Below are 9,547 nucleotides of genomic sequence, written 5' to 3'. Positions count from 1 at the left end.
CTAACGTTATCTTTCCGTTTTTGAGTTTCAGGACAGGCCTGTTCCAGGAGTGTTCCTGTGGGCGACACGTGTCAGTTCAGTTGTGGGGTTATTGCTTTGTTTGTGTGTATGTTTGTGTGGTTTTACTTCCTATCTGTCTTTTTTCGCCTTCATTTTTCCTTGACGTAGTTATTCCCCCCCCCCTCCTTCTCTACCTTTTCTTTTGACCTCTGGATTGCAGATAGTTTCTGATATGGACCCCTCTCACCACCTGTTGTGCTTCCAGCGGTTCTGAGAACCTTTCGGTATGCCGCGCGGCGGGTCTCAAACATCCCTCATCCTTTCTCTCCAAGAATTTCCCGGATTATCCACCCCCGGCTGACTTCCCTCTGACCTACTTCGCGGCTCAAACTACACAACCTCCTCCCCTATCTCAATATCTCACTCGACATACTCCCAAACCAATCCGGTTTCTCAATTCCACTTCCTTTTTTTCTTTTTCTCCTCTTACCTGGAGACCTACCCCTATATAAAGCGTGCAAGCCAGGCGACAGGTTGCCCTGACGAAGGCAAGTCTCTTTGCTTAAACGTTGGCAACAATCATGGTTTCTACCTTGTTCGAAGTTTTCTTTTCTTGTGTTCTCTACCATCTTCAAAGTTTTACTGCTCCCTGGATTTCGTGTACGAAGATGACGGAATAAGCTAAGCCCCCTCTCCTCTCCTTGGCACACGTAGCTCTGTTCGGTGATAGCCACCTTAAGTACATTCACGACCACCTCCCTTTCGGACAACATTCACCATCCACCAGCTTTCAAAGCGGCGCCACAACTCATTACAACAGAAAACTCATTGACGCCGCCCCACGTAACATCACTCACTTCATTCTTCACTTTGGCACTAACGACCATAGGCGTGCGCACAGGGGGGACAGAGGGGCGGCCGCCCCCCCTAATAATCTGGAGGGGGGGTGCCGAATTTGTCCCCATTCCTTAACTGAATCAAACCTGTCCCGTAGGGTTATCACCACGCGTGTGTTCTCCCGATCATGGCAGCCGAAGAACCCTCATGTTACCTTCCAAAAACTGTTTACTTTCAGCCCCGCAAATGCGGGGACTAAAAGCAGGTCGCTGTGAGAAACGCGTTATCACTTAAGTTTCATATTTGCAGCTACTGCAGAGCTTGTCCTCCTTTTACTTTTCCTCGCAAATAAGGTGCCTAGTACTGAGCAAAAGATCCGCGTAAAAATAATTTCAGAAGAGACAATATTACCTTCTTAAATTCTTACAAATTTCAAAAGCTAGTGTTTGAGCGGTACGCACGGGAACCACGTCTGAGTTTACAAAAGACAGATGTGTCATATGTTTCTGTGCTTTAGGGAGAATGGAAGTTCTTTCGGCAGCGCGTTGTGAAATTGATGCCGCATCCGTCCTGGGTGGGACCCGCCCCCTTTGCCTGATGTGACACCTGAAAGTAAAAACTTCTGCCCAGAAATATTTTGTATGTGCTGCAATTCCATTTCATTGACATAAAAAGTTCATAATTTCTCGTCTTTCCACTGCGTTCTGACCGTTATTAGGCCTTCAGTGGGAGGAGGTCGGGAGTTTCCGAGGGGTGGGGTGGCGGGGGCCGTCAGGTAAAACTTCGTCCCCCCTAATCGAGAACCCTGCGCACGCCTATGCTAACGACTTAAATAACAACACCGCTGAAAGCACCATCGAGGCCATGAAAACTCTTGTTTACGACGTTCCGACCAACAGGCCCAAAGCAAAAATAACCCTCACAACAGTACTTCCCAGAATCGAAAACAAACACAATCCAGACATACTCCGGACACACAGACTTTTAGCTCCCTCACAAAGGTCAGCTAAGCCATCGCCTCCTTTAAAAGGAGGGGATAGCTAAGCTTAACTACTTCCTCGTGTACCTTGGACAAAACAAAGGAAACGGTGACGTCATCCACCCCGCTAAAATTCACCACGACCACCTAGGACACCTGGCCAATACGGTCTACACCCTAACTTTCGAGGCATCCGACTGATTTCCGAAAACATCAGGTACAGGCTGAGGAACTCATTTAAGGTGACGCTCCCAACTTCCCGAATCAGCCTCCCGTCTCCGGCCAGCACAGAACAACAGAACCAACCCAACAGCCCCAACAGTAGCGAAATGTCATGTTCACCAAAGAGACGCACATGTGACGCCAGCACAGAAACCGTGGACGTGGCCGCAGCACCACCTGTACAGCACGTCAGCGAACAACAACCCGACCCACCAAGGACATCACGCTAATGGTTCACGCAGACCCCAACACGCAGTATAACAAAAACAAGCACCCAAAGAGGCATCGATGTGGACCTCACCCCTAGCAGCCCCCCTAAACAACTGACACAAGCAAAAAAGTGTCACCCCGGAGGTCTGCTCGAAACAAACACAAATGACTACCACCGATCAGGCCGGATGCTCCAACCCCTAAATCCCGCTTTTTCCATAACGCTGGAAAACTAGCCGGAAAAAAAAAACTACAGATTTCATCTCAAAACGTACTCCTCGTATCTCCCAAGCAAAAAGTTCCCCAAAGGGCTCCGCCTAAAAGTTAGTTGTTCCGTTGGTAGGCTCCCTCCTGAACTAGCTGCCAGGTGGCAAGGTATTCTGAATAATGCTTCGCTTTCCATCCTAGAAATTCTTAGAGACCACTGTACTAGCCAACCCAGCCTCTTCAACGACCACATTGAAGCTCTTCCGCTAACTGAGCAGGAGAAACTAGATCTCAGTATTTTTATAAATCGCAAGGAAAATGATCTTATCAATTAAAAAGCGGTTTAGTTTCAACGTGACCCGCTTCCCTCGCAAAATACTGCTTGTACTGTAGACAATCATCCTCTCAATAGCCCGGACTACGGAGTATTAGGCCATGTAATGTCCGCCCTCGATACAGAGATTGTTTTAGTAGAACCTCCTCCTCTACCCAATATTCCTATGGAAAAAACGAGCTCCCGCGGTACCTGCACCAGCAACGTTATTGAAATTTCCAAAACACCAACGGCCGACGAAAAAGGTTACCTAGAACGAAGTCTAACTTTCGGTCCCACTAATAACCGTGTGAATGGATACGACTTACATATAGGTCTTACTGAATTTTCTCGGAGAATGAAACTAAGTGTGTTTTTTTTTTCGGAAAAACAGGACCAACCTGACATTAACGAACGCACCCTCCACCCTCGTAGCACTTGGACTCCAGATATAGATCAATCTCCAGAATTAGATTTGTCCTTAAAATCAGTATAAAGAGAAATATTGACAACAACTAAGCGATCAAGCAAGCACAAGTACCTAACTCCGTCGGAAGAAGTTGCCCTGAATAGCCTATTAGCCAGAACCGACATAGTCATAAAGTCAGCCAACAAAGCTGGTAGCGTAGTTGTTTTACCTATGGAAAATACAAACATGAAGATTATAGGCAGCTCAATAACCCTGGCCAGTACAAGCCCTTAGATAACAATCCGAGCCAGGAGTACAGCCTAAAAATCCTCAGAGCCTCACAGTTCTGGGATCTAGAGAATTAATAACGACCACTGACTTAAATTTCATGAAACCGAATAATAAGCATGCAGGACGTTTTTACCTCTTCCCAAAAGTCCACAAAGTCCCCGCATAATTATTGTTCAGTGCCGACATTCCTGGGAGACCCATAGTTTCGAATGACTATACCCCAACCGAAGCATTATCTCTGTTTCTGAATCATTACCTATCCGACATTGCGGCTCTTCTTCCTTCATTCGATCAGGACACCCACCCCCCCCCCTTCCTCCGCAGAATAGAAGAGATAAATAAGGGTGGACGCCCACCCAGTGGAACCCTCCTTGTTACTTTTGACGTTGCCGCATTGCATACAAACATCCCTTTCGGCGAACGAATCGAAGTTATTTCAAAAGGTTTATCAGAGAACCCGCACCCACATGCGCCAGAAGTGTACATAACTTTGTTAAAACTAGTTTTACTGTATATTATTTTGGATTTGGCTCGTCTTACGTTTTTCAAGTTTTTGGAACCAGCATGGGTACTCCATTCGCGCCAACCTATGCCAAAATATTCATGGGGCAACTTGAAGCCACCCCGTTAAGCTCTTTTCTCCACAAACCTCAGGTTTTCCTCCGCTGCATAGACGACATCTTCATGATTTGGGAACACGGTCGCGCGACTCTAGAAACGTTTATATCTCATCTCAATTCTTCGCATACGACTAATAAATTCTTCTTCAAGTATTCAGAAAAATAAGTGGACTTCCTGGATACTACCATCTTTCTAGGCCACGGTAAACTTAAAACCATGCTTTTGAAAAAACCAACACACAGGCAGCAGTACCTAGATTATAAAAGCCATCACCCGACATACTGCAAGCAATGGATCTGTGTACGACAAGCCACCAGGCTTAGAAGGGTATGCAGTGATGACAGGGACTACGTAAAGCATCAAGACGAACTCAAGTCGAGCCTTATGAACAGGAACCACCTCAAAAGCTCGATTGATCAGGCGTACCAACGTGCATCTAACCTCAAAAGGGATGACGTGCCCAACAAACAGCGACAAAACGAAAGCGCCAGGCCACCTGCCCTAATTAGAAAAATTTGAAACGCCCTCCAGAACGTAAACAATATACTACGGAAATACTACCCCATTTTAGCCAGTAATGGCCGAATTAAAAAAACGTTCCCGGAAGCACCAAGGGTTACTTACCAGAGAAGCAAGAATGTGAAAGGTATTTTAGTGCATGCTAGAATAGGGCCTTCAAAGCAACCGGTCATAGCCAGCTGCTCCCGTCCCACATGTGAGACTCGCAGGCACCTGCAGACAGACTGTATTATAAAAAGCACAGCCAGTAATTATGTCCACTAGATTAATTCAAGTTTTACGTGCCCTTCATCCAACATTGTGTATATGTTGGAATGCTCAATGTGCCACAAACAATACATAGGTGAAACGAGTCAACCTATGAGCCTACGTCTTAACGGTCACCTGGCAGATACTCTTAGCAAATCCAGCATAGCTGTAGCGCAGCATTTCAACCAACCAGGCCACAATATTTATGACCTTAGGTTGTATGTACTTCAGTCAAACTTTAAGTCTCCTAGGGACAGGAAATACCGAGAATCCTATTAATTTCACAAGTGCAACTCCATGGAACCTGCTGGAATTAATGCGTCTAGGGGCAACTTGGAATCCCTGCGATATTCACCGGGAATACAGCATAAGGCATTGTCTTGCATATACCTTATCCAAAGACTATGACCCATTCCTGTGCTGTTTACCTGCTCACCTAATTCCTTTTGTCTTCATTCCTTCGCTTCGAGTTGATTACACACCGGCATCCCTTCGACTTTTTCTGTGGAATTCCATTTTATTTCTATTTTTGTTGCTCTGCTTTCTCTTGTGCCCCGTACGTCACTCTAATTTTATCTTTTGGTTTGTGAGTTTCAGGACGCGCCTGTTCCAGGAATGTTGCTTTGTGCGACACGTGCCATTTCAGTTGTGTGGTTATTGCTTTTTCTTTTGTGTGTGTTTTTGTGTGGTTTTCCGCCCCTTTTCTTCTTCTTTTTTCCTTTACCTAGTTATTCCCCCCTTCGCTACCTTTCTTTTGACCTGAGGCTTGCAGATAGTTTCTGATAAGGACCCCTCTCACCGCCTGGGCGACATACCTTTGGGTATGTCGCCCAGCGGGTCAACAAACACCCTCTCATCCTTTCTCTCCAAGAATTTTCCGGAATATCAACCCCCGCTGACTTGCCCCTGACCTACTTCGCGGCTCAAACTACACAACCTTCTCCCCCCATCTCAATATCTCCCCCGAAATACTCCCAAACCAATCCTGTTTCTCAATTCCACATCCTTCTTTCCTTCTCTCCTCTCACCTGGGGACCTACCCTATATAAAGCGTGCCAGCCAGGCGAGAGGTTGCCCTGACGAAGGAAAGTCTCTTTGCTGAAACTTTGGCAACAATCGTGGTTTTTACCTTGTTCGAAGTTTTCTTTTCGTGTGTTCTGTACAATCTGTCGAAAAACCGCGCCTCGGCTTTTAGTGGCGCCGACGAAAAGAGACGCAAAACCCGACATCCATCTCAGCAAGCGTCGTCATGTTCTTGTTCGAAGACAAAGTCAAAAAGCACCGCTCGAGCTGCATGCTGCACGTATAGCTTCTCTTCCTCGTCGTCTTCTTTGCGCGACTCATTCCAACGTCGTGAAAGTTCAGCGCGATGTTAAAATACAATTTAAAACACCACCTTCAATGTTTTACTGGTCCCTATATATATATATATATATATATATATATCAGGCTGTCCAACCGGAACTGAACTGAAAAATAAATAACGGTTACCGGTTCATGCCGAAGCGGTTCGACCTTCGGTTGTAGATATTGCACAGGCAATGTAATTCAGGCTTTTTTTTCTTTCATGTACCATCAACTTCGTACCCCCTCGTGCCCATTCCCCTCCAGACAATTGAGCACTATCACGCTCTATGTCACAATAGGGGAAATGAATGAGCACCAACGTAGCAATGGTCTGGCAGGGGGTATAAAACGACTTTGCCCTTCCCTAGCTGCGACTTTATTGGAGCAATCAGGTTGAAGGAGTGCTCCACTGCGCAACAGCGAAAGCCCACAGCCAATGTGTGTAAAGTTTTGCATTTCATACTTTGTTTAAAGGGTCCGGCACCTGCAAATTGTTAATACTTGACAACTGTGACCCCAGGAGCTGCTCAGTGGCTAAGCCGTGCCGTTTGCTGTTGACCACAAGCGGCATCGATATCCCTTCCCCACGACCGTTTTTCTGAAGTAGATGAAAATTGAGAATGTTCGTGTATCGAGAATTTGTTCCCCGTTTAATATTACCAGCTGGTGAAAATATTCTGCCGGCCTGCAACGTAAGCTGCGCGTCGGAGCAGAGATATAGCACGGGGCATCAAATGCGCAATTTTTTAATGAGTAAAAAAAGCACAAAACGTGAATATTTCTGCATACTTTTCTTTGCGCTTCCTTTCACAACCAAACGTGTCATCAATGCGAAAGAAGTGAATGTCGTGGTCAGTTTTCGAGGACAGTGCAGTGGAGAAGTCCCGTTTTTTGCAGGTAAAAATAACAACATATATTTCAGGGGAAACTGTTAAGGCTGTTAAGGTGCGCACTTAATCCCTTGGCAAGAAACTGCAGCCCTCGACCATGTTTAAGAAGCTGAAACAGTAATAAAGCAGATGACACGTGCAGAAAGGCAGGCCGGTATCTCACACTGTCCCATTCGCCCAGCGGCCATATTTTCTGCTTGTTCTGCAGTTTTGTCTCTTTCAGATCTGCTTTTTTTTAAGTTCCACTAGTACTGAGTGCCCAACTCGCTACATTGCTTCTACTTCTACTCGTTCCGGAGGGGAGTACTGCTGTGGACGAATTAAAGAGCGTCGACCCGAAAAAGTCCAATCTCATGCTTCGCGCGTCAAATTTCCGTTTCATTTTGTAACAGCATAATATGTTATAAGATTCCGCAATGTAGCACACGGAACGATGGCCGGGGGTCAGGCGGTACGATGACATACTGATTGCAATGCACACATCCGGTATAGCTATTGCAAAAGCAATTGCAGTGCTCATAGCAATAATGCAGTGACTGAGCGTAAACTAAAGCTTTCTTTTAACAAAAATGTGGATAACAAATTCGATAAGGTCATAGCTAACAAATTATTCAAGGTGACAAAATATTCTAATTCATTGGTAGTATTTATGTGCCTGTTGTAGGATTTTTGTGTTTGGTTACAAATATAAAAAATGTTCCCCATTGGTATTAAGCGCTGGTATTTGAAGAGAGACGCTGAATTCACGACTCGAACGTATAGGGCGGGGCATGTGCACCGGCAGCTTTGGCTACGCACGCGTCACGGGTGCATCAGTGCTTTTTTTTCTGTTTTTGTCGGACTAGGCGGCTCCGTGCAAACCGCAGCGAAAAACCCCTGTTCTGTGGAAAAACTGCACAGGATCGGTGCGTCATCCCGCGTCAATTCAATGCGGTAATATTGCGTCAATTCAATGCGGTCAATTCAATGCGGTTCAATGCGTTAATACTGTGTTTTGTGTCCTTTACCGACCCCCAAACGAGAATCATAGAACATTTATGTCCTTTCTTGATGACTACCTGGGCTGGATTAATGACTGCAACCATCAATTAATCCTAGGCGGTGATCTGAACATCGACCTCCTTACGATAGCGTCATTGCAAACCGAACTGTGTAGGTGCTTGATGTCTAATGGTTTTAGAAATGTAATTAACGCTGCAACTCGTGTATGTGGTATATCAGCTACGCTGATTGATGTTTTCATTACTAACATTATCGACTCGAATTTGCGCTCAGGCATAGTCATTGCTGCAATAAGTGACCACCTTCTAATATTTATTGTGGTAAAAAACCTGTACACAACTCCGGTGACACAAAACATTCCAATCAACATTCGTGACATAAACGCAAGGAGTCTAGAAATTTTTCGTCTGGAAATAATGGGAACTTATTGGTCGGAAGTACGACAAATAACTGATCCTGAGATTGCCTACGATTGTTTCTATGAAAAGTTTAGGACCGTTTACGATAGCTGTTTCCCATACAAAACTATAAAAAGGGCACTAAATGGAAAAAAACCCTGGACGACCAAGAAATGTCTCACAGAAATACGCATTAAAAATAACCTATACAAACGATTTAAAAAAAAATAAAACACAACACACATTAAAAGAATTTAAGATTCAAAGAAACAAAGTGACCAATCTTCTTCGGTCTGAGAAGCGCCGGTACATGCATAACCTATTTAATGAAGATGTGCTAAAAAGATCGGATCTTATTTGGAAAAGGCTCAACGGTATTAAAAACCGAAATAGTATGCATACTGAAATAATTAATCACTTAACTTTGAACGGTGAAACCACATCTAATTCGGCACTGGCAAATGCTTTCAACGACTACTTTCTCTCTGTAGAAGGGAATGCTCACGACCCAGCGTATGCTAGTTATTTAAGTACGAGAACAAATAAAAGTGCATTCCTATCACCCACAACTGCAAATGAAATAATGAACGCTTTTACCTTCACTGGAACATGTATTTAATCTTCTCCTTTGCGGTGGAATTTTCCCTAAACGACTTCAGATAGCCAAAGTTATAGTTCTTCATAAAGGCGGTGATAAAAACAGGCGCACCTGCGTAAGGGTCTCTACCTTTCTGCCTAGCCGTGCACGCCCCTGGGTGGGCACACTGACTTTGCAAATAAAATTATTATTATTATTATTATTAAAACAGTCTAAAAAATTATAGGCCAATTTCAATACTACCAGTTTTTTCGAAGGGTTTCGAAAAAATTTTTGCCTAACCCCAATTTTTGCCCGAACAAATGCTTTTAAATATAGTTTTTTTCCTAGAACTGTCGATGACTGGAATTGTTTGCCGTGTGACATCTTTCATTCTAATAGGTTTCTTGATGACCTTGAGCGTCACCTTCTTTCCTAAACTTTTGTTTCTTTTGTATTGTTGTCTGTTGTTTTCT

Source organism: Haemaphysalis longicornis, unplaced genomic scaffold (assembly GCF_048455015.1).
Source record: "Haemaphysalis longicornis isolate Haplotype H1 unplaced genomic scaffold, Haemaphysalis longicornis Haplotype H1 scaffold_5, whole genome shotgun sequence".
In the NCBI taxonomy this organism is placed as follows: domain Eukaryota; kingdom Metazoa; phylum Arthropoda; class Arachnida; order Ixodida; family Ixodidae; genus Haemaphysalis; species Haemaphysalis longicornis.
Note: the sequence above shows the minus strand (reverse complement) of the source record.